This window comes from Dermacentor andersoni, chromosome 4 (genome assembly GCF_023375885.2).
Source record: "Dermacentor andersoni chromosome 4, qqDerAnde1_hic_scaffold, whole genome shotgun sequence".
NCBI lineage: Eukaryota > Metazoa > Arthropoda > Arachnida > Ixodida > Ixodidae > Dermacentor > Dermacentor andersoni.
This window is the reverse complement of record NC_092817.1, coordinates 197,649,265-197,667,329: the sequence shown is the minus strand read 5'-3', so window position 1 is coordinate 197,667,329 and position 18,065 is coordinate 197,649,265. Positions and strand designations below refer to the sequence as shown.

Here is an 18,065-nt window from a genome sequence, read left to right as displayed (position 1 = left end):
GGATTCCGAAAACGATGGGCCGACGGCTGCATAGGATACCCCGGCATTTGATTTCGACGCGTCTGTGTAGAACTCTGCGCAGGAGTGCTTCTACTGTAGTTCTAGGAAATGCATCCGGATTTCTGCCTCAGGAGCGTGCTTTGTAACTTTTATAAAGGATATGTCACATTGTATCACCTGCCACTCCCAAGGAGGTAAGAGCTTGGTTAGGTGGATTAAGCGATGCTCGTGGAGAGGGACATGCATTTCATCGCTAAGCTCTTTCACACGCAGCGAGAAAGGCTGCCTTATAGAGGGGCGACTGCTGAAAAGTGTAGCGCACGTCATATCGGTAACGATGCCAAAACATGGATGTTCTAGATTAGAACGTACTTTAAGGAAATATGTAAAGCTGATGTACGATCTCTGCAGTCGGAGTGACCACTCATTTGATTGGGCATATAGGCTTGCAATTGGGCTTATTCTGAAAGCGCCCGTGGCCAAGCGGATACCTAGGTGGTGAACAGGGTCTAACATCTTCAGCGCGCTCGGGGCGGCAGAGTTGTATACCACGGCACCGTAATCTAATCGTGAGCGAATCAGACCCTTATAGAGATTTATTAAGCACTTCCTGTCACTACCCCACGTAGTCTGCGATAGAAGTTTCAATAGGTTCAATGTTTTCAGACACTTTTCTTTAAGATGTTTGATATGTGGGAAGAAAGTGAGTCTATTGTCGAGTATAACACTTAGAAATTTGTGCTCTTTGTTTACAGGTATCTGTTGTCCACACATTTCTAAGCAAGGATCCGGAACCAGGCCTCTCTTCCTTGTAAACAGCACACAAGAACTCTTTTGAGGATTGATTTTAAAACCATTTTTCTCTGCCCACCCTGACACCTTGTTCAAACCATGTTGTACCTGTCTCTCGCATACTGCGAGGTTACAGGATTTGAAGCCTATGTGAATGTCGTCCACAAAGACGGAATACAAAATGGCCGGTGGTAAGGAAGCACGAAGCGTTGTCATCTTAACAATAAAAAGTGTGCAACTGAGCGCGCCTCCCTGAGGTACACCAGTTTCTTGTGTAAAAGGACGTAACAGGACATTGCCAACTTTTACCCGGAAAGTGCGATTAGACAAGTACCGTTTTATTACGTTTAGCATATTACCATGAATGCCCATTTCCGATAAGTCTTGCAAGATCCCGTATCGCCACGTTGTGTCATACGCCTTTTCCAGAAAGAGAAATATCGAGAGGAAGAACTGTTTATGTATAAATGCGTCCCGGATATTTCCTTCAATACGTACAAGATGGTCGGTTGTGGAGCGCCCTTCTCGGAAGCCACACTGATAGGGATCAAGCATTTTGTTCTCTTCAAGGAAATGGATCAGTCGCCGATTTATCATTTTTTCAAATACCTTACACATGCAACTTGTGAGGGCTATCGGGCGGTAGCTTGCCACTGAGGAAGGATCTTTGCCTTGTTTTAAAACATGGACCACAATGGCTTGTTTCCATGCGGTCGGAAGGTACCCTGCGTCCCAGATAGTGTTAAAAAGTGTAAGTAGTGTAACTTGCGGGTCATTGTGTAAGTTTTTCAGCATTTCGTACATGATTCTATCAGATCCTGGTGCGGAGCTCTTGCATTCGCTCAAGGCAGCTCTCAATTCGGCAATACTGAAAGGACGGTTGTAAGGCTCATTCTCTCGACTTTTTCTTGTTAATGGCTTACGTTCTTCTATTTGTTTATGTATGAGAAAAGATTGCGAATAATTGTTTGAACTTGACACGCTCTGAAAGTGCTCCGCAAGTGAGTCTGCCTGATCTTGCAGTCTATCGCCCTGTGTATTTACCAGAGGGAGTGAATATGTTTGTCGCCCTCTAATTCTATTTACCCTGTTCCAGACTTTGGCCTCGTCTGTAAACGAGTTAATGCTCGATAAATACTTCTGCCAGCTTTCTCTTCTGGCCTGTCGGCGGGTTCTCCTGCCTTGGGATTTTACTTGCTTAAAGTTGATTAGATTCTCTGCAGTGGGTGAAGCTCGTAGCAACCCCCACTCTTTGTTTTGTTTCTTACGAGCGATCCTACAATCGTCGTTCCACCATGGGACCCGCCGTTTACATGCCAAGCCATTTACTTCTGATATGCATTTAATGCAACATCTATAATGAAGGCTGTGAGATACTGCACAGCAGGATCAATTCCTAAAGAAGACATGTCATTCCACGAAATACTAGTTATGTTTCGGAACTTCTCCCAGTCAGCTGTATCGATCTTCCACCTAGGAGCCTGTGGTAGACATTCTTTTTCTTTATGTGTTTTTAGCAGTATGGGGAAGTGGTCGCTCCCGTAAGGATTGTTGGTGACTTCCCATTCGAGTTCAGGCAGTATACAAGGGGAGACTAGGCTGAGGTCTATTGAAGAAAATGTTCTGTTTGCGAGAGAATAATATGTGGGTGTCTTCTTATTCAGCAGACACGCACCGGACGAAAAAAGGAATTGTTCAACGAGACGACCTCGCGCATCGATACGAGGCTGCTGTGCGCATTGAAATCGCCAAGAACAACATAAGGTTCTGGTAATTGATCTATCATGGACTGAAATTCATGTTTGTTTAGTTGGTAATGCGGAGGTATGTAAAGCGAGCAAATGGTGATGAGTTTGTTTAGTAGGAGAACTCGAACCGCCACTGCTTCAAGGGGCGTTTGTAGTTGTAAAGGTTGACACGCTATACTTCTATGAGTGACAATGGCAACACCGCCTGATGATGCGATGGCATCATCACGATCTTTGCGAAAAGTTATATACTGTTGGAGAAAGTTTGTGTGTTTGTTTTTTAAGTGTGTTTCCTGTAAACACAGCACTTTTGGATTGTGTTTGTGGATTAGTTCTTGAACATCATCAAGGTTTCTAAGGAGACCTCTGACGTTCCATTGAATTATCTGTGTACCCATATTGGAAACAATGAAGTGCTGTGTGTACGGAAACAGGTATTAATTAGAGAGATTTCAGAGATTATATTACAGAGCTCTTTCGAGGCCCTGTAACCGGAGTCTTGCCCTTTCTCGAGCGTTCGAGGGAGCCTCGCCGCTCCTTAGGCGTTTGGTGCGCCTTCAGGACAGGTGTAGTGTCCATTGCCTCTAGTGAGGCTCCGGACACGTGCTCTTGAGAGCGAGAGGTTACCAGAGAGGGTCCCGCCTTGGAAGGCAAGACCCCTGCGCCCACCAGCCCGGAGGTCGATGGGGCTCCCTGAGGGATTTGACTGCGCCGGCTGTTGCCAGCGCTGGAAGTGGCCGGGGAGGTTGGGGCAGCCTCGGCTGCGCCCACGTTCGGGGTCAATGGCCCCGTCTGTTGTGTTGGCGTAGGAGCGTTAGCTGCAGCCGTCAGGGGGGGTGGATGGCGTCACTGCCGCCTCACCGGGTGTGGGACGGTTAGCCGCCGGAGACCGTTGTGGCGCTGCCCCCTGACGCGCCACGTTGGCAAAGGTGTGCTTTGGCAGTAAGGATACCCGCCTTCGTGCCTCTTTGAAACTTATGTTTTCTTTTACTTTAATTGTAACGATTTCCTTTTCTTTCTTCCAAAATGGGCACGACCGCGAGTATGCAGCGTGCTCGCCTTCACAGTTTACGCAGTGGAGAGGGTTTTCACAAGATTCAGACGTGTGCTCATTAGCACTGCATTTAGCGCAGGTTTGGGGGCCTCGGCAGCTCTGTGAGCTGTGACCAAAACGCTGGCATTTGAAGCAACGCAGGGGATTTGGAACATATGGGCGAACACGGAGCTTGATATGCCCGGCCTCGATGGACTCGGGCAGAAGACTTGTGCCAAAAGTAAGTATCAGGTGTTTGGACTGTATTTCCTTGTTATCCCGCCTCATCTTAATTCGCTTAACGTTGATGACATTCTGCTCACTGAAGCCCTCCAAGAGCTCAGCCTCGGTTAGCTCCAAGAGATCATCATGGGAGACTACGCCACGGGTTGTATTCATAGTACGATGCGGAGTTACTGTTAATTTGGTGTCGCCAAATGATACTAGATTGGGTAGCTTTTCATATTGCTTCAGGTTGCGGAGCTCCAAGAGGAGATCACCGCTTGCCATTCTGGAGGCTTTGTAACCTGTACCAAAAACTTGGGTCAGAGACTTGGACACGAGGAATGGTGAGAGTGTTTGCACGGCTTTGTTTGGTGTTTCGGAGTGGACGACATGGAAGCGAGGAAATGTTTCTTTTTGACGGGCAAAAAACTCTAAGACATCATCGGTGCGCCCCCTCTTCAGGGAGCGATCAGGTAGTGGTGGAAAGGAAGTAGCCATAAAAGATTGTAATTTCGGCAGCAACGCCAGCCACCCACCGTCGAGTCCTACAAGGGGAAACTGCAGGGCGTGTGAAACACGGCCTGCAGACGCCAGCTGTACATTACTACTATAACCAAATATGAAATAACCTAGGTTGGCTATTCACACAAGGTTAACCCTTGCTGCCTGGAAAAATTGGAAGTAAACGGAAGCTAGGAGAACACAGGAAAGATGGAAAGTGAGAGAAAGACGAAGATTGGAGGGAGAGAAAGACAGGAAAAGGCAACTACCGATTTCCCCCGGGTGGGTCAGTCCGGGGGTGGCGTCTATGTGAAGCAGAGGCCAAAGAGGTGTGTTGCCTCCGCCGGGGGGCCTTAAAGGTCCGAACACCCGGCATCGGCTCAACCCCCAGGATCCCTCATTCCCCGGACACGGCTAAGCCGCGCACGGCTACACGCCGGAGGGTACAACCCTCATGTGCTCGGGTACGTGGTGTCGCAACACACTAAACGCCTGCTGACGCAAACGCCCCTGCGGGGAGACGGTATGCTTAGGGCTATCGAAGAAAATGTTTTATGTGTAGATCTGTAAAATGTTGGCTTTTTCTTGTTAAGCAGGAACCTGAAGTGAATAGGATGTTTTCTATAAGCCGTCCTCTCGCATCACAGCGTGAGTCGCCCCACAGTGTGCTATGCGCGTTTAAATCACCGACGACTATGTAAGGGTGGCGCAGCTCATCAATAAAGCTTTGAAATGTTGTGCTAGAGAGTTGATAACTTGGGGGGGATGTATACAGACGTGATGGTAACTAGTTTATTGAATAGAACTGCTTCGATAGCGACTGCCTCAAGAGGAGTTTGGAGTTGCAGTTGCTGACAAGCGACGCTTCTGTCGACGCCTCTGTCGACTATAATTGCTACCCCGCCGGACGATGCAACAGCATCATCTCGGTCTTTCTGGAAAATAGCGCATTGCCTAAGAAAGCTTATTTGCCTAGATTTAAGATGTGTCTCCTGAACACACAGCACCTTTGGATTGTATTTGTGTAAGAGTTCTTTGACATCGTAGAGGCTGTGGATCAAACCTCGCACGTCCCAGTGTAATATTTGTGTATCCATATTGTTTGTGTTTATGTGCTGTGTGTCAAGAGATATCACTTAGGTTGGCTCAAGGGACCTTTCCAGGCCCCTTGATGCGGGGTATTTATTTTTTGTTGGCGCGCTCCAGGGAGCAACACCGTTACTTCGGCGTCTGAGACGCCGGAGAAGTTATTGTTACATCCATCGCCTCGTCAGAAGCTCTCAGTGATGGTCCAGCCAATCTCAGATTTGGAGCAACTTTTGAGCAGGAAAAAGGCTGGTTTGTAGCAATTTAGGAGCAGCCACATTAGCATTTTGTAACAGTTCTGTAGCACAAAATTGTGCGTTTTGGATCAGTTGGAGCAGGAGAAAAGCAAATGCATGACATTTGGTGCAGCTTATTACTACTGCACAATTGTTCAGTATTTCTGTAGAGTAAATAGACGCAAGCAAGAACGACGCAGCGCAGCCATTTAGCTCGTGTGCCTCCAGCAAATAAACCATGGTATGTTGCAGACAGACTTTATCTGCCTTTTTAAGTAGCACTTTTAAACAGTACTAGAGAACAGTTTTATGCAATAAAACATAGTACAAAAGTCACTAGAAATGCCAAAGCACAATTTTGTGCTGTCGGCCATAAGAGAATGACTAGACATACACAGCTGTATCAACACTATGAATAATTTCGCTATTTAGACGTGCCTACATGCACCATTTGAGTATGTCTTGTTTACACTGCAAAATAAGCTTTAAAACTTGAATGATTTTTTTGCATTTAACCCACTCATATTCCACAATGAAAACATGTAAAGTTCTATCCGTCAGTGCCTTTTGCTACTTTTTTTTTCAGCTCGAGAAGTGCAGCAGCCAGACTCTCATTCCCTTCAGCCAACAACTGCTGCCCATTTTGAATCTGCTCCATGCTCATGAGAGCCAAGCCAGTAGAGATTGTCTCTTCTGCACGTTTAAGCAATGCATGGCATGATTCAGCCTTTTCATTTAAGCCCCTTTTCAGTTGTTCCGAAGTAATGGCATTGGGCTGGGTCTGTGTGGTTGCAGGCTTCGTCACCTCCGTATCTTCGCTTTCCTTTTCAAGCATATCTGCATAACATGTCCTTGCCTTCTTTACACATCGGACCAGCTTAGGTGACAGGGGTACTTTGGTGGCATCCCCGTTGTACCTTTGCAAATATGTCTTAACCTGCCGTAGTCCATTCAGGCTATTAACAGACAAAGAGGCACGGCCCTCAAGCAGACGCTTATTTATACTGAACGCTCTCTCGCAATCTGCATTGCCATGGGGGAGAGACAGGAGGGCTTTCACGAGTTTTGCAAGCAGTGGGTACTTTTGCTCACCAGCAGCTGATTTCCGTTGAAATATTTTAGCCCATGAGCTGTCAATCCTTTCAGGCGCTGCAACTTCGCTGCTGTTCAGTGGATCGCATGTGAGCATGTACCATTCGTCAATTAATGAAGATACTTCATTCAGCTGTAGCACTTGTGGCAATTGTGAAGCAAGGTATCGCAGTGAGCGGACTTCCGAGTCTGCATCTGTGAAGTGCAAGCTAAGATTGCTTGCATGTTGCAGCAGTTTGTTTTCAAGAGGTAGCTTTTGCAGTAAGTCTTGTGAGCACGCTATGTAAAAAGCGCGGGCCCCAAGTCGCAAGCGCTTTCTTTCAGGGATGTCCCAGGTCCGCATTGCGTCATCTGTATCCATACCCAACTCGGGTTTTGTCTTCCACAATGTGGAGTCTTGCAGGTTAAGGCTCTTCAGATCATCAACTGTCTTGCCCTGGCAGGCGTCACTGCGTAAGAAGCGGCCAAGAACTCGCTGAACTAATCGCAACAATTCCGCATGAAGAATGTGCAAAAGTGGTTCTTGTTTCTTAAACAGCTTCTGGAAGCCAGTGAATAGCTCAGCACAGTTCTTCAGGAATAGTATCTTAGCATAGAGTGGTGTCTGCGAGAATGCCGCAGCCAGTTTCTTATGAAGATTTTGGGTGGCAGACCGCTGGCCAGTCTTGTTTGCTTTTTCAAAGTAGTCCTTAATGGCATCAAACTGCTCCTGAATACGGCACAGTGATTCTTGTAAAGTGAGCCACCTGTTCGACATATGTCGCAAAAACACATGCGATGGAATACCTAGAATAGCTTGAACGGACAGCAGATTTGAAGTATTGGTAAACATTTCTTACCACTTCTACATCAGATCCAAAAGCATCTAAGCCCTTTGCAAGAGCATTGTAGAATTTGTGTAAGCTGCAGTGACCCACATCGGCAATGCTTGATGTCAGATGCTGTTCTAGCTTTCTTCTGACTCTTCATAACGTTAGGATCGTCACTAAAGAAACAAATGATGCCCTGTCATGGCAGCTCAACAAGTGCATCTTCTACACAGCCGACAATGATCTCAGCGGTGGCCCGTCCAAGATTATATGACTGGACATGTTCCACGACAACATGCTGTTCTGCTTCAGAGAAAAACCTTACAAGTACATCAAGTTGCTGCACTCGCTGGTCAGGTTTTGGAGTTCCATCCACCATGATAGAATAGAAAACACCCGGATGACATAGTTCATCCACCACTTTTGACTTGAAATATGGTCCTAGTCCATCAGACACAATGCGTGACAGCTTCGACCTGCCACATTTGAAACCCTTGGCAACACTGCTGTCTGGAAACATCGTGTGGTAGATTTCTGTTGCGGTGTCGCCCCATGAAAATGGGATGCGCTTGGTTGTGATAGACATGGCAAAAATTGCTTCGGCCTTGCAAACTTGATCTTGTAGAGAGGTGCTAGATGCTCTCGGTGAAAAGTTCAAAGCCGCTTGCACCAATTTAGGTGGCTGGAGGTTTCCATTTTTGTCTGTATTTTGCAGTCGCATGGATGTGCTTCTTCATTGTCGCATGACGTTTTACTGCAGCAATACGATGTTGTGAGCAATCAATAGTGCAATTGCAGACAACACAGAGTGCTTGTGTGTCTTCAACTCCACGTTTGCACCAAAGATGAATGGGGTCATTATTGCTGTCAATTTCATTGAGCACAGACTCCTTGAACTTGGTACTTCGCCCTAGAAAGAACAAGAAAATACACCAGTCAACTTTTTTTCTAGAAATGAGAATTGGGACACCATCAGCTGTAATAACGAAAAATCATCTTTCCCAATAATCGCACTGGCGACATTCTTTCCCAGTACACCAAGCTAAAAAGTAAGTTATGTGAATACTCTTTCCTTACACTTGAACATTCTTTACTCTTGAACGTCATATTAATTCTTGCGCAGCAAAAGCAACACGCCGTCGTAAGACTATTAACCCTTCCGCTAGTACGCGATCTACAAAAGCTGACGTCGTACTGTAGTCTGAAACTAACGCACACGCTAGCGGCAAACGCCGTAATGGAGAACCAGTCTTAAGTGCCGTAGACGTCTGCCGCGCGAGAGGTGTTCAAAGTTCGGCCGGCGCACCGCACAAACGGCGGGCCAATCGACAACCGTACAGTTACTGTATAAGTGAGCCTACAGAGTAACTCTAGACTACCGCGAATTTGCGCGCCTCCGCCGCCGGGAACGCAAATATCGGCTGCAGCTTCTTTCAAGCAAAATAACTTCCGTTAGATAAAGCGATGCCTAAATTGTACTTTTTATGAAAAACGATATCCAATGTCAAACGCTAAACAGGGACGAGAGCTCCGATACTTCTCGAGCTCAGCTGAGTACACGGCTACCGACGGCAGGCGACCCGGCCTGTGCTCGCATCGCAGCCGACGGCTCCGCCTATATAAGCGTATTTTCTTCTTTGTATAGAATTAATGCGATGAGCGACGATAAAAAAAATATTGCGGCTAGTGAGCGTCGGTGACTAATTCCGAAGCGCCGTAAGCTTGAGCTTTGAAGTGAACCGGAAAAGGCCTAGCAACGATATCGGCGCTGTCGAGCGATCAGCGGCTACGAGAGAACAAGACCGGAAATGTTTTCGCTCGCAGATGCCGACCTGCCCGGTGCTAATACCGTGAAAGTATCGCCGAATACATTGTATTATAATACTACTACTTCACGCTATATATGGCGCAGACTATGTCGTTTCAAGACGTTTGCTTCGCTGTCGCTTAAGTACCAACACGGTAGTACGTACGCGTTTGCACGATGCGATTCACCGACAACTTGTTTGGGCCGCTGCAACGTAATCTCGTTTAAACTTTGCGATAACAGCTTCCGCGATAACAACGCAGCGCCTAATGAAGTGACCATACTTACGTTTGCTCATTCTTCAAACCGTGTGGCCGTGTGTCGGAAGGCGATTTCCCGTTCCTATATGCTGGACGAATGCCCGGGAAAATGATAGACAAGCAACAAGCCATAGCCTGACAAACAAGCCGATCGGCGTGCCTGGGGCTGGTTGCCAGACCAAGAACAAATAGACGCTATACGCGTTCTACGGTTGTGTTGTGGTTGTGTTAGCAAGGCAAAGGTGGCGCTCCGGCGCAAGTTGCGCTTCGTTGGGCGCAGCGAGGCGCAGACAAGTAGAATTGTATCAAAATGGCGCAAATGGCGCAGTTGGACCACCACTGGGCTCTGGATGACGCCCGCTCAGCGGGCACGCGCGGGGGTTTTGTGGGCCTGTCTGCACGAGCAGTGGCCCGGGGACCGGCAGGCTCGGAGGTCTGCTGGCCCTTCGTGGTAGGGGGCGGAAGAGCCGTGGCTGCTCCTGCCAGGGGGGCTGATGGCGTAACCGCCGTCACACTCCGTGTGACTTTCACGGCCGCCTGAAGACGTAGCGCTGCCCCCCGGCGCGCCACATCGGCGTAGGAAGGACTGGACTGATTTTGGAGAGCGAAACGCTTACGTGCCTCTGGAAATGATAGGTTGAGTTTTACTTTCAGTTCTATGATTTGTTTCTCCTTTTTTCAAGTAGGGCACGATCGCGAGTAGGCGGGGTGGTGGTCTCCTTCACAGTTGGCACAGTGGTTTGTTGATGTACAGATGTCAAAAGCGTGTTCAGAAGAACTACACTTTGCACAAGTAGCACGTCCTCTGCAGTTCTGCGACCCATGCCCAAAGCGCTGACACTTGAAGCATAGACGCGGATTTGGGATATACGGTCTCACGCGAAGCTTACAGTAACCTGTTTCTATTGTCTCAGGTAGGTTGCAGGTTCCGAAAGTAATGATTATGTGTTTGGTAGGTATTTGCTTGTCCTCTGGCCTCAATGTTATTCTTTGAACTTTGACTACGTTCTGGTCTTGCCATCCTTCAAGCAGTTCGCTTTCGCTCAGTTCGAGGAGGTTATCTTCTGAGACGACCCCGCGCACTGTGTTCATTGATCTGTGTGGGCCCACGGAGACGGGAATTTCCCCAAATGCTACAACTTTCGACAGTTTGTCATACTGCACTTTGTCGCGGAGTTCGAGAAGAAGATCGCCACTTCCCATCTTCGTTACTGGGCCAATTGCTTCAATGAGAGATTTCGCTACAACAAATAGTGAGATCATTCTGACTGTTTTCTTATCGTTCTGACTATGCACAACGTGGTACTTTGGAAAAGATTGTTTTGGCTGCATGAACAAAGTGAATGTTTCATCTTCAGGGACCGATCAAGTAGCGGAGGAAAGTTATTTGCCATATAGAGCAGGGAAATTTGGCGGTGATGGTGGCCACCCACCACTGAGCCCAACAAGGGGACGCTACAAGGTTGGAAGAATACCTGCAGACGCCAGCCATGCATCGCCGCTATAACCTAATATATATATACCCAAGGCAGGATACATTACACACGGTTAACCCTTGCCGCCAGGAAATACGGAAGTAATAAGAAGTGAAGACAGGAAAGGTCTAAAAGTGGGAGAGAAAGACGAAGATTGGAGAGGAGGACAGGAAAAGGCGACTGCCGATTTCCTCCAGGTGGGTCAGTCTGGAGGTGCCGTCTATGTGAAGCCGAGGCCGAAGAGGTGTGTTGCCTCCGCCGGGGGGCCTTAAAGGTCCAAACACCCAGCATCGGCTCAACCCCCAGGATCCCCTTTTCCCCAGACACGGCTAAGCCGAGCACGGCTACACGCGGGAGGGTCCAACCCTCGTGTGCTCGGGTATGTGGTGTCGCAACCGCACCAAACGCCTGCTTGCGCAGACGCCCCTGCGGGGGAGGCACAGCAGTTACATAAGTGCTGCAATGCATTATGGTAAGGCTACTAAGCACAAAAATGTTGCACTGCATGCATGTTTTTTACAGAAGTTGGACAATAACAAAATTTATAACAAAATGGAAGCAAATCTTATTGCACATGTACTGCAGCTGTGAACTTAACTGGTACAGTTGGTGCAAGTTGAATGGAACGAAATAGTGCAATAGATACGCAGAAAAAATGCAGACTAGAAATAAGGTGCTGTGCCTCGCTTCTTCACCATTCCGTTGGACATGCGCACGTGCACATCTAAATAAATTTTTCTCCAGGAATCAAAACAGGCCACAGCTAGGTGCAATCTGGAGCGAAAACTTGGTATACCCATAGTTCAGGTGACATTCTTGATGAGTTTCGATCATTTATTACTTTATCATTCAGCAAGTGCATATATTGAAAACATATGCTAGCTCTAATATTACTGCGTTAACTTGCACACATTGTCTCCTCTAGATGGGTCTCATTGTTCGACCAGAACCATGGCTGTGCTGCAGCCCCGACGGACTTGCAAATCTCAGTAGCGAAACTGTTCTCATATAGATTAAATTAAGTGCACATACAAGTACAGAAATTCACCCTTTCTCATTACGAGCAAAGGACTTGTGAGCTGCCTTACGTTACATTTATTAACGACATTCTTGAGCTAAGGAAGGCATACAATTATTACCCGCAAATTGAGGTGCATAAACCTCCAGCGGGCTTTTCTCTATGTGTACAGCCCAAACCAAAGCATTATTGTGAGTGTAAAGAGAGATGAATTATTCTTGTAGCGCTAATTCCCAAAATGGAGTACTTTTATTTTAAATTCCAGCATTGTTTTAAATTATGGTTTAGTCATGGCACTGCGCCTTGATCCATTTTAACTTTCTGCTTTTGTGCCTTCAGTTATGCAAGACTTTTGTATATTAAATTCTCAATGCTGTCTTCTTCCTATATGTAAACTTTTTTCTTTTGTACTCGCTCTGCTGGCTACCATTGTTCGGCTAAACATTAGGTGCTATGCACGTTAAAGAACTCCAGATGATGCGAATTTCCGTCTCCTGCTATGGCATGTAAAACGCCACAATTGTTTTTGTCGCAACAATATCATGGCCATGAATTACTTGCAGTGTTCTGTGTCTCTAACAGAGAGACCAATGTGATAATGCAAGATTTTTCATGTAGCACTCTAATGTCTGTTGCTTGCTTACTATTTGAGCAGCAATAACAGTGCATCATCAATATGCTAGGAAGGGGCAGTAAACGGCCCCAACAACCAAATGCCAATCATGCATAATCGTCCAAGCAATCCTACGTAGTGTGTACATTCAGAAAATTATTGGTGCTTGACAATTGTTTATTATCATTGTTTTCCCTTCCACACATTCATCTGAATGTGCTATTTTTCCTGCTCAAATCATGAACTAACTTGCCAAAATACAATACTCCTGCACCCTTACCATTGCTACATATTATAATCTCATACCAATACTAACCACCCTAACTGCAATAATTACCCTAACACCAACACGAGTAACAACGGTTTAAATGACAGCACATCTGCAGTCACACCTGCGACTAGTAAAACACTACTCAGAACTACAAAAAATACGACTACCTTTAAATAGGTGTGCTGCTAGTTAACAAAACGAATTCGTTTGCAACAAAAAGCGTTTATGCTTAGTGCTTCTAGTCACATGCACGGGTAATGTGAAGTCTGTGATGTAAAGATGAGCACAAATAGAAACACCAGCACTTCCTATGTTCTTGTTGCTACATTGCAAGAGAAAGTTACACAAATCAACGAATAGCTATGCACATATTTGCCACTACACAACTGACAAGTGTGCTTAAACACGTACAGTATCTTGTATTAGCATCAAATGCAGCCTGTACGAAGCTGTAAATAAAGTTTGTTGTGCAACAAGAAAAACAATAAAACTGTCCTTTTCCTTTGAAGTTACTGGTCCATGGTGCTATGCTCAGCCATGTTACCTATACATTTCGTAAAGAAAACTTGTAAGCTATTCAACAAAAAACAGAGTGGCTCAAACAAAATGTAATGCATGTTACACTAACCGAGCCTCCAGTAAGAGAGCCAAACACTAAACTGTGCTAAAATGATTGTTGGGTTCTTCTGTCAGACAAACATAACTATAAGAATTTCTAAAGCCCTTTTTAACAGTACATTGTTGTCAGATCTGTCATGTGAATACGAGTGACACTCCAAATATAAAATTAATGGGTATGCTACATTAGAGGAATTGCCAGTAGCCTAGTAGGACAGAAACACACATTTAAAAGCACTGGTTTTTTAGTGTTAAAACTAACAATAAACGATGCTGTTGCGCGAGCTTACATCAAAACCAAGCTGAATGTTCTTGGTTGAATGCAGTTTGAAGCAAAGAAGGTGAATGTAAAGGTAGGCTTAAAATAAGAGTTTTGCAGAATGAAGCATTAGAAGTTTTCCAGAACAAATACAGCGTGTAAAACACAGCAGTCTGTAGAACAAAAAACTAGTTGCACTCTTGCTTCTTAATTATAGGGGGCCCCATGTTCACAAGGCCAGCACACACAACAGCTATTTTCTTCATGTGTGGTACTCAAGTCAGGGGCACTGTGTTGCTTAGAATAAGATGTATCTTCAGCCTCCGAATTACCCTCTCCTCATGTATGGTAACTGATGCAATTTGATATGTCATGGCCATGTTTTCCTGAGCCATTTGCCCTCTATATGTATTGAACGGTGGCATCAGCTGTACTGTTCGCTTTCCCTCAGCTTCTGTCCTAATCCTTGGGAAGCCCTTGTCATTTAGCACTAGATCTTCAGGCTTTAGAAGCTCTAAAAATCCAGTCTTGTGTAATAAAAGGGTCTGTGACCCGCCCACCATACATTTTAGGCATAAATGCTATCATTTCATTAGGAAGTATGCCTACAAAAAACATGAGTGTGTAAGTTCATTTGTAATTGGCAAACATTACATGTTGGTGTTCCACTTTATAGGGCATTTCTGTTCGAATTTCAGTGCAGTCTATTATAAAATAAAATTAGGATAATGTTCTTTAAATGGGAGTAGCAAAGAGAGTTTGATAACATCTCGTGAAGGCACAAACACCCAGTCTTCCAAGGCAACACTAAGGAGGTCGAGTGTTCTGATCAGATTTGATGCAGTTGTGGTGCTCACACCAAATATTGCAGCAAGTGCACTGAATGTCACACTAAGCCGAAGTTTAGCTAAAAACAAAGTATGTCCTCACGCATCACATCAGTGTTTTTGTACCTAGAAGGAGGGAGAAGGTTCAGCAGGAGACTAAACACTGGGTCATTCCACACCAAATCAACCAGCGTTTTTTCGACCATCACAGATATAGCTGAAAAAATTTCCACATGTTTGTTAGAGTTCAAAACTTATCCTCCATGTTTATTTTTCCTTGCTAAAATTTTGTAGAATTTTGACGACAATTTGTTTTTTCTGCCAAGCTGAGCTAGACGGCATCAATCAACATTTTTTCTCAAAGACACACTGTATGATCCACTCCTTCATTTTGCGTTTGTGGCAACCCAAATATTCGATGTGACTGTTAAAATTGCAAATTTTATGAATATTTGAATACTTCGATTGGTTCTGGCCCTAGCAAAAGTGTGTAAAATTGCAAAGTTTGAGGTTTTTTTCTCGGAACGTAGAAAAACCTAGAAGTCACATATAAAATATATACCGGTAGCCCAGTTCACATAGTACAGCTGAAAAATATTTAAAGTATCGAAGGTTTAGCCGTTCGCATGGAAAAAAATTGTAAAATTCCATTTTTTTGCAAAAAGCTCCATATTCAAGGGAAAAAAAGGTGCCTTGGTGGTCGGCCTAAAAGTATATGCATTACATCATTAGATAGCCCTACGTGTCTACTATGCATGTGGGAAGTTATAGAAAGGTGTCATTTTTTAAAGGCTAAAAATTATTTTTTTAATTATCAATATGTGGATCACGTAAACAGCGTACATATATGAAGCGTAGCCGTCCTGCAACGACACATTGGCAACAAAGTGAGACCAAGAAACTATTCAGGAAGAGGCTTGTGGTTTTTTTTATTGTATGCAAACTAAGACAGGCGATTTGCAACGCCGTATCCCTGACTTTTTTTTCCATGGCTACGAAAATTTAATGTGAACCACGTTTGTATATATTAGCCTGAACATAGCCCGTATCACTTCTATAGCCGAGCAGGTGCCGGCTGTCGAACAGCTGTAACACTTCTTGTCTTCGACGAAGACGTGAATACAACTTTTAGTTGAGAAAGTGACGTCTGCTGAAAATAATGTGAAGACCTGGTTCCTTTAATGCACATAGCATTCGCAAACCTCGACGACAGTTCTACCTCCCGCTTAGATATTGCACTCTCCGGCACCCAAATTGGTTTTATATGCAAAAGGCTTTCATGTGCCCACTCGTACAGCTCCAACGGTGTAAAAATCTGCCTTGAGAAAGGCCTTTGTAGGCTTGCCTTGGCAGCCAATCGTTTCAGGGTGCCACCCACCCCATCACAGGCAGTTTTTCCGTGTTATGTAGAAAAAAAAATGCCATGTAGCATCCAAACTAAAATCTTCGTTGTGGTAGCACAGGTTTGCGAAATTCTTTCTGTTCTTGTACTGGGAAGCAGCCCCATCCGAAAAGTAGTGCACATGTTCTACCAGCGGCATGTCTACTTTAAGTTGATCCATCAGCACCTGCTGAAATGACGAAACAGCAGCAGTCGTATGGTCGAGGCAGTCGGATATCAGTACGTACGATTGCACATGTGGTTCATCAGCAGAGTTCGTCGAGCGACAGTAGACTACAATGGGTTGTACTGTTGCTTGAGAGTTGCCCCAGTATATTGACTGTGGGGCGCTCTGAATGAGAAAGCTGTAGTTTTCAGAGAAATCCATTATAACTATGGCTTCTGCAGGCGTGAGAGCGGTCTTCAATTTCTGTAGGTGCCGAGCTTGGAGCTTGCTGACAAAGTGATGCGATTTTCAGTCGCTTATCATCTCAAGGAGACGGTCTACGAAGTCATTATGGGTAAACAACATTGTTTCCAATCGGCAGCGCACTCCACTAGCCCACTGACGGACAGAAATACTTGCTGCCAAATCCCGGTTCAGTGCAGGAGAGCTCAATATCAGCGATTTGAGCGACGAATCTCCTGGGAAATTGCTGCATATACCGGTCATACAGCACTCATTTGTTATCTCACACACAGTCATCTGAAGGAGCGAATCGATTGTTTGTAAGATGCCCAAGGACTGCAACATCAATTTTACGTTTTGGTGGTAAATGCAAACACAAACGGAGTGCGTTCCCGGAGCACCGGCAAGTAAACAGTGGCGTGGCCTCACGTAGGCGAACTTAGAAAAGCCGCACTTCAGCTCTGTGTTACTTTTTTTCCATTCCTCGTGCGCTTCCTTAAGATTCATTAGTAGCAATCTTTTTTGCTTGCCTTGGATGACGTCTTTCTTGCCTGGAAGACAGACGGATGTATGTTCATCCTCATAAAACTTTATTATGCTTCTTATTGTTCTGTCGTCTAGCGGTCTACTGAACTTTGATGTAGGAGAGCCCAAAATTCCTCCCTGTTGCCTAATTTTCATAGCAATGCGAAATTGACTTTCCGATGCACCAAAGTACTCAGCAACATTTTTTCGGGACCATGAACGAGGCGCCAATGCCAGAAGAGAAATTTTTTTCGAGTGCTTTCTTTCTCGTACGAATCGATCTCTCACGTCTTCAAGAAGCTTTTTACAGTCTTCCGTAAGTGCGGTGGTTGGTGCCATTTCATAGGCTACGCCTTGCACTTGAGCATGCTTACTATCATCATTGGGCAAGGTGCCACCTGCGACAGCCGCTTCTTCCTCATTGCCCTTCCGTTTTCTGTTCGAGGTCCTTCCGGCCCCATCTCGTGGTGCAGCACAGTTTGTTGAAGTGGATGCATTCCCTTCAAATGTAGACTCGCATATTGTTTCACAATCTGCCAAGCTCTTATTGGCTGCGTCTAACTGCGCCCGCATTTGGAAACACCTGACTTTACATTGTGGACAGAGTCTTTCACCAGGAACCAGCCCCAAGAGAGACACTGCTGTAGCGAGGCCCCGAGATATGACCCACGTACCCCGACGGTTTGACCCATGGTCGGAGAAAGAGTCCGAGCACATCTTTGACGCACATAATGTCCTGAACTTCTTAATATAGACGTAATAATGGTGTGCGCATACTGTTTCTAAACTGTCCTTGTCGCTTATCGCACGCAATACCAGAAGACTAAGTTCACATTCATCTAGGCTGTCAGTTCTAATCAGGAAGGTCTTTTTCACTTGTGTCGTCTTATGACAGTCTTTGGGTCCCAGTGAGCAGGGCAGAAGGTGTTCATCTGAAAATAGAAAATAAGTTCACTGATTATAGAGCGAGATTTTATTTATAATGCTTTGCGTGAATGATGCGAGTGCTCTCTTTGCGTTTAATTTATACTTATTTGTAAATATTTCAATTTATGAATGTATGAAACATACCTTTCAAAT

At 45.4% G+C, this 18,065-nt stretch overlaps 1 pseudogene; it reads right to left on the bottom strand.

Moving 5' to 3' along the window:
- Positions 1-6,171: 6,171 nt before the first annotated feature.
- Positions 6,172-9,627, bottom strand: LOC126530410 (uncharacterized; annotated as a pseudogene).
- Positions 9,628-18,065: the final 8,438 nt, after the last annotated feature.